Genomic DNA, 24,604 nt, shown 5'->3' with positions numbered 1-24,604 from the left:
GAGAAGACATAGGCTATATAGTTTCCTTAATTCAATAAGTCCTATGTTGCCTTTGAGGGTTAGGAAGAAGAGGAAAATTTATTAATATTGTCATTTAGCACAGTGCGGAAAAGTCTCAATAACTATCACAGGGAGGGTGTAATGGAGGGAGAAGAAAGGAGAGTGAGAAGATAGAAGGGAGGGAAGGGAAGAGCAATGTGTAGATTGGGCTACAAGAAAAAGGCAGATGATGAAAACACCATTAAAACTTCAATGTGATTGCCTAAATAAGCAGAAATATGGGCCAAAACCATAGTTATAGAAGATAAAGTTTTTTAATGGAAAATGATATAAAATATTTATAGAAATAGAAATTTAGGATTTCAGGGGCACCTGGGTGGCTCAGTTGGTTAAGCACCCAACTTCAGCTCAGGTCATGATCTCATGGTGGATGAGTTCAAGCCTTGTCTTGGGCTCTGTGCTGGCAGCTCAGATCCTGGAATCTGCTTCAGATTCTGTGTCTCCCTCTCTCTCTGACTCTCCCCCACTCATGTTCTGTCTCTCTCTGTCTCAAAATATAGATAAACAGTAAACAATTTTTTAAAAATTAAGATTTCATAATAGATTACAAAAGCTAGGGAGAAAATATAACTTCAAAAGTTAAAATTAAATACTGGAACAAGAGTCATGCCCAAGCAGAAAAACAAGGAGATATCCTTGGTTCAAGATAGGCCTGAGGGCTTTGGTGCTAGACATTGTTACAGACTGACATAACACCCATTGTTATTTTCTGCCACTGGCCACTGGCTCATATATTGAAGCTTTCACCTTAGAATGTGACTATATTTGGATATAAGACTTTTAAAGTGGCAATGAAGTTAACATGAGGTCATTAAAATGGACCATAATCTACTATGAATTGCATACTTCTAAAAAGAGGAGATTAGAATACAGAACATACACAGAGATAACTATGTGAGGACACAGGGAGAAGAAGGCAAGGAGGGAGAAGAAACCAATTTTGTTAACACCTTGACTTCCAGCATCTAGAACTGTGAGAGAATAATTTTCTGGTGTTTATGCTATCCAGTTTGGTACTATGTTTTGGAAGCCCTAGCAAATTAATATAGACATACTGACTTCAAAGGACCATCCAGAGGTGATGCCAGACAGTGTGTGGATGGAGCCTATCACTGTGGGCCATAATGGAATCCACCTTCGGGAGGTAGATTAAAACTGTATGAGAAACAATATAGGTTTCTAAGGGATGAAGAACAGAAAAAAAAGAAAGTTTAAAGATAACTATTGAAAAAATCTATTTTAATAAATTTAAATTTATTATTAATATATTATATATAGTTAAGTATTTTAATAGATGATGACATATATTTTAATGGAGAAATCAATGACATAGAGAAGTCATCCAAGAACTGGGGCAACTAGGACAGCAGAGCCCCTGAAATTATAAGAAAGGATAGAATGTAATAAAAGGAGAGCTTCAACAAAGGAACTGTGGAAGGTGAAGAAGAGAAAAGGTCCTGACTGTGAGACTTTCAGGCCACTTTCAAGCTTACATATTGCATATGTGGAGGGAATTAACCCTGCCTGTGGTGAACCAAAGAGCAAGTGCAGGTCAGCTTCCATGTTAGCATAAGGTCAATCCATATCGATTCCTGGATACAGAAATTGATACCATTAAGAATACCTTGACCTTATTAATGATAAAGCTCAGTTCCTTATTAATAAATGCAAAGGAAAAACAAACATATAGAAGTGGCATAGAAAGATCCTGAACTTACTTTCTCCCATAGACACAACAAACCTCCAACTACATTTGGAAGAATTCCCTCTGAAGGGCACCTAGAAACAACAAGGGACAGCACTGAAGCATGTAGAAGAGGCAGAAATCTGGTCTTACTAAGGAGCACTCCATGGTCAGGAAAGATCTCAAAAGTATGAATTTCTTTCCCAAGGAGCAAGATATGAGCTACACATCAGGCACCCCATCCCTTAGATCCTGCATAGGAGAGATGAGTCCCCAAAATACCTGTCTTTGAAAACCAACGGAGAGTACATCCAGAAAAACTACAGAGCTGTGGGGAAAGGAAAACCCAGCCTTAAAGGACTCACATGCAAACACACTTGACCCAGAAACCAGCATAAAGACACCAGATGGAAATGTGCATAGACCATAGGTGAAGGGGACCTACTTATTAGAGCACCTGCCAGAGAGGCAGGAAGCAGCTTGGCCTCACCCCAGGGACTATGACACTGACAGCAGACACTTTTTCCTAATGTGTTCTGCTATGCTGATCTCAGCACTAGAGGGATACATATTGGAGTCATGCCTCTGGACTGCTCATGTCAAGAGACAGAACCCGTGGGAGCCCCACACAACACTGTACCTCAGTAGGGCCTCATAGCTTACAGGAAGATAAATCCACCCACCAACATGCCCACTACAGGTGCTGCTGAGCCTTACAACCAACTGTGCCAGGGACCAGCTCTGCCCACTAGTATAACTGCAACAGTCATGGACTATCATTCATATTTTAGGGATCCCAGATAGAGAAGAGAGAGTGAAAGGGACAGAAAAACTTATTTGAAGAAATAATAGCTGAAAACTTACCTAACCTGGGGAAGGAAAGAGTCAGCCATATCAAGGAAGCACAGAGTCACAAACAAGATGTACCCAAAGAAATCCAAACACATTATAATTAAAATTGCAAAAATTAAACATATAGAAAGAATGTTAAAAGCAGCAAGAGAAAAACAATTAGTTACATATAAAGGAAGCACCTTAAGACGGTGAGCTAATTTTTCAGTAAAAGCTTTACAGGTGAAAAGGGAATGACATGATATTTTCTAAGTGCTGAAAGGAAAAAAAAAAACTTACAAGCAGGAATACTCTACCCATTCAGAGTTGTAGGGGAGATAAAGAGTTTCCCAGATAATCAAAAATGAAAGGAGTTCACCACCACTAACCTAGATTTACAAGAAATATTGAGGGGATTTCTTTAAGCAGAAAAAGAAAGGGCATAAATAGAAATAAGAAAATGTATGATTTTGTGCTGTACTGGTAAAGGCAAACATATACTAGAGGTAGTGAATTAAACACTTATACAACTAGGGGCATCTGGATGGCTCAGTTGGCTAAATATCTGACTCTTGGTTTTAGTTCGGGTCATGATCTCATGGTTCATGAGTTCAAGCCTCATGTCAGGCTCTGCACTGACAGTGTGGAACCTGCTTGGGATTCTCTCTCTCCCTCTCCCTCCTTCTCCCCCACTTTCTCTCTCTCTCTCTCAAAATAAACAAATACACTTTTAAAAACACTTATAAAACTAGTATTTTGTTAAAAGACAAAAGTAGTAAAATCAACTACATCTATGATAGTTGATTAAGGAATACACAAATTTAAAAAAATGTAAAATATGACATAAAAACAAAATGTGGGGGGAAGTAAAACTATGGTACTTTTAGAATTCATTTGAACTTAAGTAATCACCAACTAAAAATATACTGCCAAATACATAAGTTATTATATACGAAGCTCATGATAACCACAAAGCAAACACCTATAATAGATACCCAAAAAATAAACAGAAAAGAATACAAACTTAACACTAAAGAAAGTCATCATATCATAGGGAAGAGAGAGAGAAAGAAGAATGGAGCATAGAAGAGAGCGACAAAAGCCACCAGAAAACAATTAACAAAATGGCAAAAAGTGCATAACTATCAATAATTATTTTAAATGTAAGTGGACTAAATTCTCCAATCAAAATACATAGGATTTCTGAATGGATTTTTTTTTAAAAAAAGACCCATATATATGCCACCTACAAAAGACTCACTTCAGAAATAAGACAAACACAGTCTGAAAGTGAGGGGATAGAAACAGATATTCCATGCAAGTATAAATGAAAAGAAAGCTGAGGTAGCAATACTTATATCAGACAAAATAGACTTTAAAACAAAGGCTGCAACAGGAGACAAAGAAGGGCATTACATAATGATAAGTGGTTCAATCCAACTAGAAGATAGAACACTTGTAAATAATTATGCACCCAAAATAGGATCAAACTTAAAATATAAAGCAAATATTAATGACACAAAAGGAGAATTTGATAGGGATATAATACTAATAGGGGCCTTTAGTACTCCATTTACATAAATGGATAAATCATCAAAACAGAAAGCTAATAAGAAATCAGTTGCTTTGAATGACATATTGGATGGGTCCCATGGAGTTAATACATATATAGAGAACATTCCATCCAAAAAATAGCAGAATACAAGTTCTTTGCAAGTGCACATGGAACATTTTCCAGGATGTATCAAGTGTTAGGCCACAACACAAGTATCGATAAACTTAAAAAAAATAAAATAATATTATTAAGCAACTTTTCTATGAAACTAGAAATCAATTATAATAAGAAAAGTGGAAAAAACACAAACACTGGTAGACTATAGCGACATGCTACTAAAGAACCAATGGGTCAATGAAGAAATAAAAGTGGAACTCAAATAATACCTAGAGACAAATGAAAATGAAAACACAGTATTCCAAAGTCTTAGGGATGCAGTAAAAGCAGTTCTATGAGGGAAATTTATAATGATATAAATCTACCTCAAGACATACGAAAAACACCAAATAAATAATCTAACTTTCCACCTATAGGAGCTAGAAAAAGAACAAATAAAGCCCCAAATTAGAAGACAGGAAATAATAAAGATCAGAGCAGAAATAAATGAAATAGAGAATTAAAAACCAGTAGAAAAGATCAATGAAACTAAGAGCTGGTTCTTTGAAAAGATAAACAAAAATGATAAACCTTTAGCTGGACTCATCAAGAAAAGAGAGATCAAAGTGGTAAATTCAGAAATAAAAGAGAAGTTACAATTTCTACCACCTAAATACAAGAGATTATAAGAGACTACTATGAAATAGAATACATCAACAAATTGGACAACCTAGAAGACATAGACAGATTCCTAGAAACATATAGCCTTCCTGTGATTTCTTTGTATCATAAAGAAATAGAAAATCTGAAAAGATTACTTGTAATGAAATTGAATCAATAATAAAACTCTCAACAAAAGTCTAGGATCAGTTGGCTTCACAGGCAAATTATACCAAACATTTAAAGAGTTCATACATCCTTTTCCAAAGATTTCAAAAAATTGGAAGGGAAGGAATTCTTCTAGACTCATTCTATGAGATAAAAATTACCCTGATACCTAAACCAGACAAAGACGCTACCAAAAAAGAAAATTACTGACCAATATCCCTGATGAAATCCTTAAGAAAATGTCAGATTAAAAGAATCATTCACAATGGTCAAGTGGAATTTATTCTAAGGATGCAAAGATGGTTCAGTATCCACAAATCAACATGACAAAATGAAGGATAAAAATCATATAATCATCTCAATAGATGCAGAAAAAGCATGTGACCAAATTCAACATACATTTATAATAAATAAATGTATAAATAAATAAATATATAATAAATATATAATTTTATAATAAAAACTATCAACCAAGTGGTTGTATAGGGAATGTATCTCAACATAATAAAGGCCATATATGACAAACTGACAGCTAACATGTTGAATGTTGAATGGAGAAGGGCTTAAAACTTTTCATCTAAGATCACAAACAAGATAAGGATGCCCACTCTTCAGCATCTTTATTCAACATCACACTGGAAGTTCTTGCCACAGTAACTAGGCAAGGAAAATAAAGGCATACAAATTGGCAAGGAAGAAGTAAAACTGTTACTATTTGAAGATAACATGATGTTATGTGTAAAAAATCCTACAGTTTCTACCAAAGAAGTTTTAGAACTAGAAAATAAATCAATAAATTTGTAGGATACAAAAGCAATACACAGAAATCTGTTGTATTTCTATATACTAATAATGAACTGTCAGAAAGAGAAATTGAGACCAACTCCATTAATAATTGCATCAAAAAATAAAATATCTTGGAATAAAATTAACCAAGTAGGTAAGAGACCTGTACTTTGAAAAGTATAAGACATTGATGAAAGAAATTGAACATGACACAAATAAATGGAAAGATATACTGTGGTCATGGATTAGAAGAACTAATATTGTTAAAAATGTCCGTCCTACCCAAAGAGATCTATAGATTTAGTAGATCTATCAAAATACCAATGGCTTTTCTCACAATATTAGATAAAATAAGCCCCTAGACTAGGTAATTGTGGAGGAGGGAGCGATTGGAGGTGGGGGAGTTGGCTTGGCATGCACTCCACACCTTGGGAATATTATTGCATGTGGAATGGATGCTTTTGGAAGAACAAGATATTTTGGATATTTCCCATGCTGCACATGTCACAGATCTATTGCATTCTTTTTTTTTTTAAATTTATTTATTTATATTCAAGTTAGTTAACATACCGTGTAGTATTGGTTTCAGGAGTAAAACCCAGCGATTCATCATTTACATATAACTGCATTCTTTTTAAGGGCTGAAACAGTATTCTGTAGTATGAAGACATCATACTTTAACCAGTCTAAGAATCCATGGACATTTAGGATGCTTCCAGTATCTTGTATACTTTTTTAAAAAAGACTATTGCCCAGAAGAAAAGATGTATGGCTTTCACAAGCCAACGATGTACCAAAGTAGAGACAGGGCTGCAGTATTTGCAGAGCTAAGTCCTCTAGTTCTTCATTCACTGACAGTAAATGCTATGAAAAGGACTTCCAGCATTGTTTTGGGTTACATGAGACTCCTTCAGGACACATCTGTAATGCCTTTGTCTTGCTTGTGAAAAGATGGAAGAAATTGCCAGCAGGATCAAAACAAACAAACAAACAAACAAACCTGGAATCCTAGTAGATGCAAGGGCAGGACCCAATCTAAACACCACATTGAAACCAAAGAAAGTGAAAACTCTATCTGGAAAAGGATAAAAAGCACCCAGGTCAGTAAACCACAGAAGGAATTTAAACGTTACAATTCTGATGCTCACAGTACCACCTCAAGTGCCTTCCCAGCTCACTCTCCTTGTTATAGTAACCAGTCAGGTGATAGCTCAGATACAGAGATGTCCTCTGGCTTTAACAGATGCCAGGTGGTTTTTTTTTTTCGCTTTTAGACCTCACATACTGGAAAAGACAGAAAATATGTTGTGGGGTTAAACATAAAGGCCGTTTTGGGCAAGTCCTCATTGACACACATCTATTCAAGTCTTGCTGCAGCAATAAGAAAGCAGCTCCTGAGAAGCTGGAGGAGCAGGGGCCAGAGACTTTGCCCATCTCCATTCAGGAGTGGTTAGTGGGGTTTAGGTATAAGGGGAACAAAAAAGGATTTAAATTTTGGAAAGAAAAGAAAGCAACAAAACCCTCTTATTTTTAACTTGGATAACTGCTATTCTGCCAAAAGACAATTTCTAGAACAGTTTTGAATGGGTTATTTGTCCTCCAGTTACACAAAATCTGAAGCCAGTGTCTAGCTTACTAAAAGAAAAAAAATTGTACGTAATATTTAAGATGCCGAGTATTTCATAGGAAAGATTAATGCTGCTGTAAAGTGCTCTTTAAGTCTTTTTAAAAAAATCCCCTTGTAATGAATGAAACAAGGGGAATATCAAGGGACAGAGATGGGATTTGTTGTATGATAAATGTATGTAGTTTTAGTTTTTCTATATTGAGAAGCAGTGGTTGGGGCATTTTAAGATGGCTGGCTATATTTGTTTTCCTTCATGACAAATTTGTCATAAATCAGTAACATGGACTTGCCCCTAGAGGTAGTTGTTAATAATTTTGAAATAACAAGGTCTTACCAAGGTTCTGATGATTCAAACCTGTACTACTGAATATTAAGCAGAACAGACTAAGCTCTCCAGTGCAAATACCTCGAAGAAGTAATTTCTAAATATACAGAGAGGTAACTTTACTATATATGTTGCATCCTGTGTCACCACCCTCCATATTGATATTTGATAAAGATTTTAACCCATATTGAAACTTCTAAAGAAGAATCAAAGCTCCTTTGGGGAAATTTCAAGTTTTAGGATGAGCAATCCTAAATGAATACTACCAAAGCATTACCACATGGTAGAGATCACATTCTATTAAAAATGTTAAATTATCTGAAAAAATGTGCAATTCGTCAGGCTGGCACACAGAAAAATGTTAATGTTTCTTGGGGTACATTTCTTAGAAGGCTTGCCATACTAATGTAAATAATTGACTTTCGTTTGTGCTACATGACTTCATTGAAAATCTGCATGATTCAGTTTTAGTTCTGGATTACTTCAGTTGACCTTTGTGAAGGTTTTATCTGTGTAGAGTGGTTGTTTGACTTGTTTTAACCTATTACGATTTGGGGTATTTTTCACTCTATATTAAAGTTAAATTCTACTGAAAGAAAAAAAAAGAAAAAAAAGCCCTAAAATTTGAATGGAACCACAAAAGACCCCAAATATCCAAAGTAATTTTGAAAAAGAACAAAGCTGAAGGTATCACACTCCTGGATTTCAAACTATACTACAAAGCTATAGTACTCAAAATGGTGTTGTACTGCACAAAAAAGGACACATAGATATATGGAACAGAATAGATAGCCCAGAAATAAAACAACATTTATATGGTCAGTTAACCTAAAACAAAGGAGGCAAAAATATACAATGGGGGAAAGACAGTGTTTTCAATAAATGGTGCATGGAAAACTGGACAACTACATACAAAATAATGAAACCCTTTCTTATACCATTTACTAAAAAAAAAACCTTCAAAATTAATTAAAGACTTAAATGTAAGACCAGAAGCCACAAAACTTCTAGAAGAAAGCATAGTAAGATTTTGGACATCAATCTCAGCAATATTTTTTGGATCTGTCTTCTCAACCAAGGAAAAATAAATAAATAAATATGACTACACCAAACTAAAAGCTTTTGCACAGTGAAGGAAACCATCAACAAAATGAAAAGTCAATCTAGGGAATGTGAGAAGATATTCACAAATGATTTATCCAATAAGGTGTTAACATCCAAAATATGTAAAGAATTCATACAACTCAACATAAAACAATCTGATTAAAAAAAAATGGCTGAGGACCTGAATAGACATTTTTTCAGTGAAGACATACAGATGGCTAACAAATGAAAAGATGCTTAACATCACTAATTATCAGGGAAATGCAAATCAAAGCCAAAGTGAGATATCAATTCACATCTGTCAGGATGGTATCAAAAAAGCAAGAAACAGTGTCAGTGAGGATGTGCACTGTTGGTGGGAATGTAATTTGTTGCAGCTACTGTGGAAAAGTATGAAGTATGTTTCAGTCACTGGGGAAAAGTATGAAGTTTCCTCCAAAAATTATGAATAGAACTACCATATAATCTAGCAATTCCACTTCTGGCTATTTATCTGAACTCAATGAAAACATTAATTCAAAAAGACCTATGCATGCTTATATTCATCACAGCATTATTTAAAATAGTCAAGATATGGAAGCAGCCTAAATGTCTGTTGATAGATGAATGGATAAAGAAGATGTGAGATATGATTATTATATTATTTATATATTATTATATATCATATCAATATTATATTAAATATTATATATATAAAATATTCCATGGAGTATTACTCAGCCATTAAAAAGAATGAAATATTGCCATTTGCACCAACATGGATGGACCTAGAGGTCATTATGTTAAGTGAAGTAAGTCAGAGAAAGACAAAAACTATATTATTTCACTTATATGTGGAATATAAAAAGAAAACAAAGCATAAACAGACTCATGGATATAGAGAACAAATGGATGGTTGCCAGAGCGGAGGGGCATTGGGGGATGAATAAACTAGGTGAAGTGAATTAAGATGTATAATCTCCTACTTATAAAATAAATTAAGACACTAGAATATAATGTATAGCATTGGGAATTATAGCAACTTTGTATAGTGAACAGATGGTAACTAGACTTATTGTGGTGACCATTGTGTAATGTATATGAATATCAAATCACAACCTACAATGTTTATTGAAAACAACCTCTTGGGGGACTTTGCTTAGATAAATGTGATTCAATTAAAAAGTAAGGAAACAGTAGCAACAATCAAAACATAATTGAAGAAAATATACCTGGATATTAAAACACACACACACACACACACACACACACACACACAGAAACTGATTTTGGAATGTACATCAAAATATGCTCACGATGTCTCAGATAAAATTAACTATGACACAGCCTGTCAGTAATTTTAATAACCAGGATAAAGAAAGATAACACTTTGGAGCACCTGCGTGGCTCAATCAGTTAAGCATCTGACTCCTGATTTTGGCTCAGGTCATGGTCTTATGATTGAGCCCTGTGTAGGGCTTTGTGCACAGCATGGAGCCTGCTTAAAATTTTCTCTCTGTCTCTCCCTCTGACCTTCCCCAACACGCACACACACGTTCTCTCTCTCTCTCTCTCTCTCTCTCAGAAAAAAAAGAAAGATAATATTTCTACAAGAACACAAGAAACTTATGCACAAAAATAGAAACAAAATTAAGAGACCTCTGACTCCTATTACTAAATGCCCAATAACAAAGTTTGGATATGAAATGGCTATGATCCAAGGGTTTTAATCTCAAGTCCAATCAAGTTCCATCTATCCACTGAAGTTACAGAAACCTTTCTGTTTCTCTGTTCCTAACCGTCTGTGTGATCTTGGGTAGTTACTTAACCTCTCTGTTCCTTAGTCTTGTTATCTTTACAAGTAGAGAATAGTACTAACTACCTCAGTATTTTGTGAGAATTAGCTGAGCTAATGCATATAAATCTTGATGCGTGATATGTTATCACTCATGGATATCATCTGCTGTTATAATTGTCAGATTGTCCTCCTCCTTTTCATCATCATCAGTGTATTAGGTGAGTCACAATTCAGGAACAACACCACTGCTAACATTTCCTGAAAGTGATTATTGAAATATGTATTCCATAAAGAAGCACTTAAGTTATGCAATTTGTGGTAAGAAAGTGATTAATAATAAATATTAAGATAAATTAAACACACACTTATAGAAATAAGATAATTAATGTTTATAAATAGACTATTAAATCAAACTGAATTACATAACTAAAATGTATCTAAACAGAAAATATACATTATAAGTAGAAGAATGTAAGAAATATAACCTTAATATACAATCCCATATTGAATTAATGAAGACAACAGAATGTGTTGAGGTGTTATTGAAAGATTTTAAAACTTTCTATTTTCTTTGTCTTGCATAGGAGGGTCAAAGGATAGTGGTTAATTTGTCTTTTGTATTTAAGGTATATGGACTTATCTTTATATTATTAAACACTTAAAAGTAATTATGAGTGGAATTTAATTTTTAATTTTTTTTAAAGTTTATTTTGAGAGACAGAGAGGGAGAGAGAATGAGTGATGGAGGGGCAGAAAGAAAGGGAGAGAGAGAGAATCTTGAGCAGGCTCCAGACAGCATGGAACCCCAGGCAGGGCTTGATCTCACCACAAAATGTGACTTGAGCTGAAATCAAGAGTCAGCCAACTGACTGAGCCACCCAGGCACCCTGGCATTTAATTTTTAAATCAGTATATTGCTAAAGGCAAATCAACAAAATATATATAGAGAAAAGTATAATAAAAAAAGAAAGGAAACACAAATTTAAAAATATGAAACATAAACCAACATTATATAAAGAAAGCCAAATATAGCATTAAAAGTGAAGAATCAAGGGGTGCCTGGGTGGCTCTATCTGTTAAGGATCTGACTCTTGATCAGGTCATGATCTCATGGTTGTGATATTGAGCCCCATGTGCTCTCCACTGAGCATGGGGCCTACTTAAGATTATCTGTCTCCCTCTGTCCCTCCCCCACTCACTCATGCATTCTCTCTCTCTGTCTCTCAAAAAAAAAGTGAAGAATCAAAAATAGAGAATAAAATCATATTGTAGCTCGCTTCTGCTTTAAAAACAGAGATCAGGGTAATATAGAAAAGTTAAAAATAAAACTGAATAAAGGAAGTCTGGCTAATACAATTGAAAAGATAATAAAGATAGAAACATGTGTAATGTAAAATATACAAGTCTTGTTTAAAATTTCAGTGGGATAGAGTCATATAATAGGTTTTACCTGCCAAAAATTATAGCATCAAAATGTACAAAATAACTTCAGTCAGAAATAAAAGAAGAAATTAACATAAAATTCATTGGTAATGTAAGACTTTCAGGTGATACTATCCATTCCTAAGAAATGAAATATTAGGTATATGGTTCTCTTTATTTTCTACGGAAAATAGGCTTCCTTTTCAAGTGTCCATAAAACAGCTACAAAAATTCATTGTATTTTAAGCCATGAAAACAACCTCAAAGATTTAATAACTGAATGCTTACAAACCATAGTCTCTGACCACAATGAAATATTTGCATTGCATTGTAAATTAAAAATAAGAGGAAAAAGGTGATCCACTTTACAAAAGATAAATTATAAGAAGTAATATAATAATAATAATAATAATACTGATAAAGAGTAATTGTATTAATAGAATTTTTGGTAGTAGTAACAAAACATTGATAATTTTTTTAAAATATGAAATTTATTGTCAAATTGGTTTCCATAACACCCAGTATTTATCCCAACAGGTGCCCTCCTCAATACCCATCACCCACCCTCCCCTCCCTCCCACCCCTCATAAACCCTCAGTTTGTTCTCTTTTTAAAAGTCTCTTACGTTTTGGCTCCCTCCCTCTCTAACATATTTTATTTTTCTTCCCCTCCCCGATGGTCTTCTGTTAAGTTTCTCAGGATCCATATAAGAGTGAAAACATATGGTATCTGTCTTTCTCTGTATGAATTATTTCACTTAGCATAACACTCTTCAGTTCCATCCACGTTGCTACAAAAGGCCATATTTCATTCTTTCTCATTGCCAACTAGAATTCCATTGTGTATATAAACCACAACTTTATCCATTCATCAGTTGATGGACATTTAGGCTCTTCCCATAATTTGGCTATTGTTGAAAGTGCTGCTATAAACATCGGGGTAAAAGTGCCCCTATGCAACAGCAGGCCTGTATCCCTTGGGTAAATTCTAGCAGTGTTATTGCTGGGTCATAGGTAGATCTATTTTTAATTTTTGAGGAACCTCCACACTGTTTTCCAGAGTGGCTGCACCACTTTGCATTCCCACCAACAATGCAAGAGGGTTCCCATTTCTCCACATCCTCGCCAGCATCTATAGTCACCTTATTTGTTCATTTTAGCCATTCTGACTGGCGTGAGGTGGTATCTGAGTGTGGTTTTGATTTGTATTTCCCTGATGAGGAGCGACATTGAGCATCTTCTCATGTGCCTGTTGGCCATCCGGATGTCTTCTTTAGAGAAGTGTCTATTCATGTTTTCTGCCCATTTCCTCACTGGATTATTTGTTTTTTGGGTGTGGAGTTTGGTGAGCTCTTTATAGATTTTGGATACTAGCCCTTTGTCTGATATGTCATTTGCAAATATCTTTTCCCATTCCGTTGGTTGCCTTTTCGTTTTGTTGGTTGTTTCCTTTGCTGTGCAGAAGCTTTTAATCTTCATGAGGTCCCAATAGTTCATTTTTGTTTTTAATTCCTTTGCCTTTGGGGATGTGTCAAGTAAGAAGTTGCTGCGGCTGAGGTCAGAGAGGTTTTTTCCTGCTTTCTTCTCTAGAAAGCAGGTTTCCTGCTTTGATGGTTTCCTGTCTCATATTCAGGTCCTTTATCCATTTTGAGTTTATTTTTGTGAATGATGTGAGAAAGTGGTCTAGTTTCACCCTTCTGCATGTTGCAGTCCAGTTCTCTCAGCACCATTTGTTAAAGAGACTGTCTTTTTTCCATTGGATGTCCTATCCTGCTTTGTCAAGGATTAGTTGGCCATACTTTTGTGGGTCTAATTCTGGGGTTTCTATTCTATTCCATTGGTCTATGTGTCTGTTTTTGTGCCAATACCATGCTGTCTTGATGATTACAGCTTTGTAGTAGAGGCTAAAGTCTGGGATTGTGATGTCTCCTAATTTGGTCTTCTTCTTCAAAATTACTTTGGCTATTCAGGGTCTTTTCTGGTTCCATACAAATTTTAGGATTGCATGTTCTAGCTTTGAGAAGAATGCTGGTGCAATTTTGATTGGGATTGCATTGAATGTGTAGATAGCTTCGGGTAGTATTGACATTTTGACAATATTTATTTTTCCAATCCATGAGCACAGAATGTGTTTCCATTTCTTTGTAGCTTCTTCAATTTCCTTCATAAGCTTTCTATAGTTTTCAGCATACAGATCTTTTACATCTTTGGTTAGGTTTATTCCTAGGTATTTTATGCTTCTTGGTGCAATTGTGAATGGGATCAGTTTCTTTATTTGTCTTTCTGTTGCTTCATTATTGGTTTATAAAAATGCAACCAATTTCTGTACATGGATTTTGTACACTGTGACTTTGCTGAATTCATGTATCAGTTCTAGCAGACTTTTGGTGGAGTCTATCAGGTTTTCCATGTATATGTCATGTCATCTGCAAAAAGTGAAAGCGTGACTTCATCATTGCCAATTTTGATGCCTTTGATTTCCTTTTGTTGTCTGATTGCCGATGCTAGAACTTCCAACACTATGTTAAACAACAGCGGTGAGAGTGGACATCCCTGTTGTGTTTCTGATCTCAGGGAAAAAGCCCTCAATTTTCCTCATTGAGGATGATATTAGCTGTGGGCTTTTCATAAATGGCTTTTATGATGTTGAAGTATATTCCTTCTATCCCAACTTTCTTGAGGGTTTTTATTAAGAAAGGATGCTGAATTTTGTCAAATGCTTTTTCTGCATCGAATCACAGGATTATATGGTTCTTTTCTTTTCTTTTATCAATGTGATGTATTACGTCGATTGATTTGGGAATGTTGAACCAGCCCTGCATCCCAGGAATGAATCCCACTTGACCATGGTGTATAATTCTTTTTATATGCTGTTGAATTCGATTTGCTAGTATCTTGTTGAGAATTTTTGCATCCATATTCATCAGGGATATTGGCCTCTAGTTCTTTTTTTGCTGGATATCTGTCTGGTTTAGGAATCAAAGTAATGCTGGCTTCATAGAATGAATCTGGAAATTTTCCTTCCCTATCTATATTTTGTAATAGGTTGAGAAGGATAGGTATTATCTCTGCTTTAAATGTCTGGTAGAACTCCGCTGGGAAGCCGTCTGGTCCTGGACTCTTATTTGTTGGAGAATTTTGATAACTGATTCAATTTATTCGCTGGTTATGGGTCTGTTCAAGTTTTCTATTTCTTCCTATTTGTATTTTGGAAGTGTGTGGGTGCTTAGGAATGTGTCCATTTCTTCCAGGTTGTCCAGTTTGTTGGCATATAATTTTTCATAGTATTCCCTGATAATTGCTTGTATTTCTGAGGGATTGGTTGTAATAATTCCATTTTCATTCATGATTTTATCTATTTGGGTCATCTCCCTTTTCTTTTTGAGAAGCCTAGCTAGAAGTTTATCAATTTTGTTTATTTTTTTCAAAAAAAATACTATTGGTTTCATTGATCTACTCTACAGTTTGTTAGATTCTATATTGTTTATTTCTGCTCCGATCTTTATTATTTTTCTTCTTCTGCTGGGTTTGGGGTATCTTTGCTGTTCTGCTTCTATTTCCTTAAGGTGTGCTGTTAGATTTTGTATTTGGGATTTTTCTTGTTTCTTGAGATAGGCTGGATTGCAATGTATTTTCCTCTCAGGACTGCCTTCCCTGCATCCCAAACCGTTTGGATTGTTGTATTTTCATTTTCATTTGTTTGCATATATTTTTTAATTTCTTCCCTAATTGTCTGGTTGACCCATTCATTCTTTAGTAGGCTGTTCTTTAACCTCCATGGTTTTGGAGGTTTTCCAGACTTTTTCCTGTGGTTGATTTCAAGCTTCATAGCATTGTGGTCTGAAAATATGCTTTTTTATTCTTTTATACTTATGAAGGGCTGTTTTTTTGTGACCCAATATGTGATCTACTTTGGAGAATGTTCCATGTTTACTCGAGAAGAAGGTACATTCTATTGCTTTGGGATGCAGAGTTCTAACTATATCTGTCAAGTCCATCTGATCCAATGTATCATTCAGGGCCCTTGTTTCTTGATTGATACTGTGTCTAGATGATCTATCCATTGTTGTAAGTGGAGTATTAAAGTCTCCTGCAATTACCACATTCTTATAAATAAGGTTGCTTATGTTTGTGATTGTTTTTTATATTTGGCAGCTCCTGTATTTGGCGCATAGACATTTATAATTGTTAGCTCTTCCTGATGGATAGACCCTGTAATTATATATAATGCCCTTCTTCATCCCTTGGTACAGCCTTTAATTTAAAGTCTAGTTTGTCTGATATAAGTATGGCTACTCCAGCTTTCTTTTGACTTTCAGTAGCATGATAGATAGTTCTCCACTTTCAATCTGAAGGTGTCTTTAGGTCTAAAATGAGTCTCTCGTAGACAGCAAATAGATGGATCTTGTTTTTTTATCCATTCTGATACTCTATGTCTTTTGGTTGGAGCATTTAGTTCATTTACATTCAGTGTTATTATTGAAGGATATGGGTTTAGAGTCATTGTGATGTCTGTAGGTTTCATGCTTATAGTGATGTCTCTGGTACTTTGTGGTCCTTGAAACATTTCACTGACAGAATCCCCCTTAGGATGTCTTTTAGGGCTGGTTTAGTGGTGATGAATTCCTTCAGTTTTTGTTTTTGTTAGGGAAGACCTTTATCTCTCCTTCTATTCTAAATGACAGACTTGCTGGATAAAGGATTCTCGGCTGCATATTTTTCCTGTTCATCACATTGAATATTTCCTGCCAATCCTTTCTGGCCTGCCAAGTTTCAGTAGATAGATCTGTCACTAGCCTTATCGGTGTCCCTTTATATATTAGAGCACGTTTATCCCTAGCTGCTTTCAGAATTTTCTCTTTATCCTTGTATTTTGCCAGTTTCACTATGGTACTTCATGCAGAAGATCATTTGAAGTTACGTCTGAAGGGAGTTTTCTGTGCCTCTTGGATTTCAATGTGTTTTTCCTTCCCCAGATCAGGGAAGTTCTCAGCTACGATTTGTTCAAGCACACCTTCAGCCCCTTTCTCTCTCTCTTCCTCCTCTGGAATCCTTATTATATGGATATTGTTCCATTTCATTTCATCACTTAGTTCTCTAATTCTCCCCTCATACTCCTGGATTTTTTTATCTCTCTTCTTCTCAGCTTCCTGTTTTTCCATAATTTTATCTTCTAATTCACTTATTCTTTCCTCTGCCTTTTCAATCCGAGCTGTGGTTATCTCTATTTTATTTTGCACCTCATTTATAGCATTTTTTAGCTCCTCCTGTTTCTTAGTCCCTTGATCTCTGTAGCAATAGATTCTCTGCTGCTTCTATATTTTTTTCAAGCCCAGCGATTAATTTTATGACTATTATTTTAAATTCATGTTCTATTATATTGCTTAAGTCATTTTTGAACAATTTGTTAGCTGTTGCTACTTCCTGGAGTTTCTTTTGAGTAGAATTCTTCCATTTCATCATTTTGGATAGTCCCTGGAGTGTCACAGAACTGCAGGACACTTCCCCCTGTGCTGTCTGGAATAACTTGTGTTGGTGGGTGGGGTGGCAGTCAGACTCGATGTCTGCCCCCAGCCCACTGCTGGGGCCACAGTCAGACTGGTGTGTACCTTATCTTCCCCTCACCCAGGGTCAGGACTCACTGTGGAGTGGCATGGCCCCTGTCTGGGCTACTTGCACACTGCCATGCTTGTGGTGCTGCTTCTCTGGGATCTGGCATATTAGCCAGGGTCTATCTGCAAGGTGCACAGGGGCAGGAGGGGCAGGCTTAGCTTGCTTTGCCATTGTCAGTGGTCCCCTGTGGGAGGGGTCCTGCAGCACCAGGAGCGAGGCAGGCAGACCCTTCAGAGGGATGGATCCACAGAAGAACAGCATTGGGTGTTTGCGTGGTGCAAGCAAGTTCGGTGACAGAAACTGGTTCCCTTTGGGATTTCGGCTGAGTGATGGGTGAGAGAGTTGGCCCTGGCCAGCGCCTTTGTTCCTCGCTGAGCTGAACTTTGTCTTCCAGGGTTCAACACTTTTCCCTCCCGTTGTCCTCTTGCCCTCCCTCTCTCCAAGCAGAGCTGTTGACTTATAACATTCCAGATGTTAAGTCCCACTGGCTGTCAGAACTCACGCAGTCTGGCCCCTCTGGTTTTGCAATCCAGACTTTGGGGGCTCTGCCTTGCTGGGCAGGCTGCCCCTCTGCTGGGCCGGCTCCCTCCTGCCAGTCCATGTAGTGCACACAGCCTCTCTGCCCTTCCTACCCTCTTCTTTGGGCCTCTTATCTATGCTTGGCTCCAGAAAGTCTGTTCTGCTAGTTTTTTGGTGTTTTTTGGGGTTATTTAGGCAGGTGTGGGTGGAATCTAAGTGATCAGCAGGACGCGGTGAGCCCAGCGTCCTCCTATGCTGCCATTTCCCCAAAGAAGACCTCAAAACATTGATAATTAATATACATTATTTCAAGAGCATTTTCAAGAGCATAATGTACTATACCTTGGTCATTGCTTTATTTACTATATTTTAAATTTCTTTGCAGAAAATATTATTTGATAGGAAGATTAGCCTAAGGGAGGTGGGTATTTGTTGAGGTATGCAGCAAATTCAAGTCACAGTACCAGATTTTGCTTGGGCCCTGCTTTCTATGACTTACCAGCAGCTGATTTGGCTCCAAAGAAGAAGGTAACATGGTAAAGTTCAAGGCAGGCCTTGGGGATGTACATGGGAGTCAAATCTAACCTTTGTTATTTTAATTAATTTCAATTGAGGAAAAGTAATACACAAATGAAATAAAACAGGAAAGAAGGAGGAAAAAACCAAGCAACAGAAACCAAACTTACTGAATTAGAAGATTAAAATGGAATAAGAGAAGATAATTGCAAGTGACATATCTGATAAAAGGTTAGTCACCAAAATATATAAAGAACTTATAAAACTCAAAACCCCAAAAAAACAAATAATCCAGTTTGAAAATGGGCAGAAGGGGGGAACCTGGGTGGCTCAGTCAGTTAAGCTTTCAACTTCAGCTCAGGTCATATCACAGTTCATGAGTTTGAGCCCCATGTCGAGATTTGTACTGGCAGCTTGGAACCTGGAGCCTGCTTCAGATTCTGTGTCTCCCTCTCTCTCTGCTTCTTCCACATTCATTATCTCTCTCTCTCTCTCTTTCTCTCTCAAAAATAAATAAACATTAAAAAAACTCTCTTTATTAAAAAAAAAGTTCAGAAAACATGAACAGACATTTTTCCAAATAAGACATACAGATGGACAAAAGACACATGAAAAAAAGCTCAACATCACTCATAATCAGGGAAGTACAAATTAAAATTACAATGAGATATCACCTTACACTTGTCAGAATGGCTAAAATTAACAATATTGTAAACAACAGGTATTGGTGAGAATGTTGAAAAAGGGGAACACTTGTGCACTGTTGGTGGGAATGCAAACTGGTGTAGCCACTCTAGAAAACAATATAGAGTTTCCTCAAAAAATTAAAAATTTAACTATCCTACCATCCAGCAATTGCACTACTAGGTACTTACCCAAAGAATAAAAAAAAACTGATTTAAAGAACACATGCACCCCAATATTTATAGCAGCATTATCAACAATAGTCAAGTTATGGAAAGAGAATGGAATATTATTCAGCCATCAAAAAGAAAGAATACTTGCCATATGCAAAGACATGGATGAAGCTATAGAGTATTATACTAAGTGAAATAAGTTAGAGAAAGATAAATACCATGATTTCACCCATATACAGAATTTAAGAAACAAAACAATCATAGGGGAGAGAAAGAGAGAGAGGCAAACCAAAAAACAGACTCTTAACTATAGAGAACAAACTGATGGCTATCAGAGTGGATTTGGGTAGGGGGATGGGTTAAATAGGTGATGGGGATTAAGGAGTACATTTGTGATGAGCACCGGCTATTTTATGTAAGAGTTGAATCACTAAAATCTATACCTGGAACTAATATTTCACTGTATACAAACTAACTGGAATTTAAATAGAAACAAGCAAAACCAAATACACACACACACATGCAAACAAGACTATAAATGGTAGAACTGGTAAGTCAAGAGGTGATTTTTTTGTAAAAAAAATTTTTTTGTAAACACTCCACAGTGTGAATTCTGATGGGGGTGGGGGGGGGGGCGCTCAATCTCATGACTGTGAGATCATGACCTGAGCCAAAATCAAGAGTTGGACACTTAACTGTCAAAGCCACCCAGGCACCCCAACATTTTTCATATTATAGATAAAACTTTGTCATCAACAAAGAAAAAGAATAAAATTAAAAATTGTGTGTTAAAAAGGGAATAAAAAGGGCACCTGGGTGGCTCAGCTGGTTGAGTGTCCTTCAGCTTAGGTCATGATTTCACAGTTTGTGAGTTCGAGCCCTGTGCCAGGCTCTGTGCTGACAGCTTGGAGCCTGGAGCCTGCTTTGGATTCTGTGCCTCCCTCTCTCTCTGCCCACCCTCTCTCTCTCAAAAATAAATAAAAACATTAAAAAAATAAATACAAAGGGAATAAAACTACAGAGGCAAATACTAAAGTTATATTAGAATATTACATAAAAAGAATTTTTCTAAAATAAATGTTTTTCTGGAAAAATATAATCAAAGTTATTTTAAGAATCAGTGGAACCAAATAGATGCTCTCTTTGAAATTTTCATGCCCATTCTCCTCTTCTTTGCCTGTTAAATTCCTATTTTCTGTTGAACACGAAACTCAAAAGTCATTTTTCTTACAAACCTCCTCTGTTCTGCTCAGCCCCTCACGCCCCCCCACCCCAGTTGGGCACCACCAATGAAAGAGCTGCTTGCTTTTGGTGCTTTCCTTCAGAATCCTGAGTAGGGGCCTCTAGATAGTACTAACTATATTGTTTTACAAATTTGATCTTCTGTTTTTCCCTTTCACTGTGGGCTACTTGTAGGCAAGGAGTGCCTGTTATTTCTCTTTATATCGCCCACATATTAGACAACAAAGAGTTCAATGTAAATGATATTAAGTAATTTAAGAGAGGATCAATTAATTGTAATAAAAGAAGAATTTCAGGTGTGTATAGGCCAGAATATGCCAGTAAAAAGGAGGCATTAAAGATATGGGAGAATAAGGCACTTGGTAGAGAAACTTCTTAGAGGAGAGCCAGAGAGATGTAGTCCAGAGTTTGAGTCCAACACTCAAAAGAGGGAAAAAAGAAAGGGAAAGATAAAGGCTTCTGGGTGGAGATGAGGAATGTTGCTGCCATTTCACCTAGATAAATGTGATATTCTTTAAAAAGTCAGAAGGGATGCATGAACCCCTGTTTATTGTAACATCATTTACATTTGCTACATTATGGAAGCAGCCCAAGTGTCCATCAATAGATAAATGGATAAAGATATAATATATAAATTATATATTAGAATTCTATAATATATATATTATTATAGAATTATAGATATATATTTATATTTATATATAGATATAGAATTATAGATATATATAATATATATTTATATATTATATATTATAATATATATTTATATATTATAATTTATGTATTATAATATATATAATAAATATATATTATATATTATAGAATTATATAATTATATATTATAAATTACATAATAGAATATTATTTAGCCATAAAAAAGAATGAAATCTTGCCTTTTGCAATGATATGGATGGACTAGAGAGTATAATCCTAAGTAAAATAAGCCAGTCAGAGAAAGACAAATACCATATGATTTCACTCATATGGAATTTGAGAAACAGAAAAAATGAACAAAGGGAAAAAATGAGAGAGAGAGAGAGAGAGAGATACAAACGAAAAACCAGACTCTTAACCATGTAGAGAATAAGCTGATGGTTACACACAGGGGAGATATATGAAATAGGTGAAGGGGATTAAGAGTACACTTATCTTGAAGAATACTGAGTAATATCAACAAAACTAAAAGGCAACTGATGGAATGGGAAAAGATATTTTCAAATGACATATCAGACAAAGGGCTAGTATCCAAAATCTATAAAGAGCTCACCAAACTCCACACCTGGAAAACAAATAATCCAGTGAATAAATGGGCAGAAAACATGAATAGACACTTCTCTAAAGAAGACATCCGGATGGCCAACAGGCACATGAAAAGATGCTCAATGTCGCTCCTCATCAGGGAAATAGAAATCAAAACCACACTCAGATACCACCTCACACCAGTCAGAATGGCTAAAATGAACAAATCAAGAGACTATAGATGCTGGCGAGGTTGTGGAGAAATGGGAACCCTCTTGCATTGTTGGTGGGAATGCAAACCGGTGCAGCGTCTCTGGAAAATAGTGTGGAGGTTCCTCAGAAAATTAAAAATAGATTTACCCTATGACCCAGAAATAACACTGCTAGGAATTTACCCAAAGGATACAGGCGTGCTGTTGCATAGGGGCACTTGTACCCCAATGTTTATAGCAGCACTTTCAACAATAGCCAAATTATGGGAAGAGCCTAAATGTCCATCAACTGATAAATGGATAAAGAATTTGTGGTTTATATACACAGTGGAATACTATGTGACAATGAGAAAGAATGAAATATGGCCTTTTGTAGCAATGTGGAGGAACTGGAGAGTGTTATGCTAAGTGAAATAATTCATACAGAGAAAGACAGATACCATATGTTTTCACTCTTATGTGGATCCTGAGAAACTTAACAGAAGGAGGGTAAGGAAAAAAGAGAGAGACAGGGAGGGAGCCAAATCATAAGAGACTCTTAAAAACTGAGAATAAACTGAGGGTTGATGGGGGTGGGGGGGAAAGTGGGTGATGTGCATTGAGGAGGGCACCTGTTGGGATGAACACTGGGTGTTGTATGGAAACCAATTTGACAATAAATTTCATATTAAAAAAAAAAGAATACTGAGTAATATATGGGATTGTTGAATCACTATATTGTATGCCTAAAACTAATATAACACTATATGTTAACTATACTGAAATTAATAAAAATCAGAAAGAAGGTTACATTCCAAATATGGGACAAGGAGCCAGGAAACTTAACATAGGTATTGGACAGAGCATAATAGAGTGTCTTCACATGGTGCCAGGTGTCTGGGAGGTTGTCTGACTTTCTATTTATGTTCAGTGGAGATTCTCAGCTGGTAAAGCGACTTCCCAACATGGAAGTGAGAGGCTGGCTGACTGCAGATCTCATGGTGGTAGAGATGAGAGTTCTAACTCCACAGATGGCCAAATAGTACTGATGCTGGTCAAGAGACAGAAGAAGATGGCAGAGGTGGGCACAAAGTATGCAATATAAATGCCTTTTCTCAGGAGGAGAAAGACCAAGACATAATTTTCTAAAATTCTTTCTCTTTTGCTTGCTATAAAGATGGTAGATACGTGTCATAAGCTTGAACGCATGAAAAAGAAACAACCCAAACTAAAATCTATTCTGATGGGGAAAAAAAGCAAATTATTAGAATTTCATCCTTGGATGCCTTTTCCTTCCCAAGCTTTGCCTCTTCACTTTGATGCTTTGTTCCTTGCCATTATTTCTATAATGTTCCTCTGTCATCCTTTCTAGTCTTTAGCCATGTGAACTATACTGCTGGCAGATAGTCACCAATGCAATGTGATGGGGAGGACTCTGAAGACACCAGGAGACCCTCTCCTCCCTTGGATGTGCCTTCTTTCTTCTGTAGCTCTCCCTCCAGATCATCACTTTCTACCCCTCCATGAACTCCTCTCTCTCTGGGAAATACAATGATGGGTCTTTATTTATAAGATGCTGGAAGCTCCTTCAGCCTTTCTTCATGAAGAGAATTAGCTAGTTGTCACCTGGAGAGATCCAGGAGATGAGGCATGCAGCTGTTCAAATTTAAAATGAGGGCTGAGGATGAGAAAGAAATTCCTGTCCTGGGGTCCTGAGTGAGCTGAAGACAGGTTAAGGGGCTGAAGAGCATGGCTCTCAAGGTACCCATGGTCTACAGAAAGTGGAGCCAGCTGTGTACCCACGTGATAAGCTTCCACGGTTCTGTAGAAGCAGAAGCCATTCTGCTGAGAAACAATCATTACTTTTGTAGAAAGGCAACAGAAAAATGTCTTTTGATTAAGATCTATAGTCATGGTGTGTTATAAAGCCTTTTGGAAAGGAAAAATAAAAAGGAAGAATGGTTTCAGTCTAAAACCCAAGTAGGAGACTTCATTAGCAAACATGTCCTTTTGAAAACCAGATCTCTCTTCAGTGTGTGGAGCTTTGCTCTCAGTGCAATGCCTGACCTCCATTGGAAATTGCGTATTTCTGGGGCAGCTTGTTTCCCAGAAATCTGGAAGTTTTGGTTCCTTGGAGTACGGTGTGTCATCACGGTTGCGTTTTTACCTAAAACTGAATACATCAAATGCAGCGTTTGTCTGGGCCTCCATCTGAAATTTGGCATCTTGATTTGTGCTTTTATTTTTTTTGCAACTTAACAAATTATTTTATTTTATTTTATTTTATTTTATTTTATTTTTTTATTAGAAACTATGCACTCCAGAGGACAGTG

General features: G+C 36.3%; 1 protein-coding gene and 1 pseudogene across 1 annotated transcript in view; both read left to right on the top strand.

Annotated features, from left to right (window-relative positions):
* Positions 1-24,604, top strand: part of OCA2 (OCA2 melanosomal transmembrane protein) — a 473,528-nt gene that overhangs the window by 438,274 nt on the left and 10,650 nt on the right. The window lies entirely within an intron of this gene.
* Positions 6,599-23,314, top strand: LOC122221323 (annotated as a pseudogene).

This window comes from Panthera leo, chromosome B3, assembly GCF_018350215.1.
Source record: "Panthera leo isolate Ple1 chromosome B3, P.leo_Ple1_pat1.1, whole genome shotgun sequence".
In the NCBI taxonomy this organism is placed as follows: domain Eukaryota; kingdom Metazoa; phylum Chordata; class Mammalia; order Carnivora; family Felidae; genus Panthera; species Panthera leo.
Note: the sequence above shows the minus strand (reverse complement) of the source record. Positions and strands in the feature narration are given on the sequence as shown.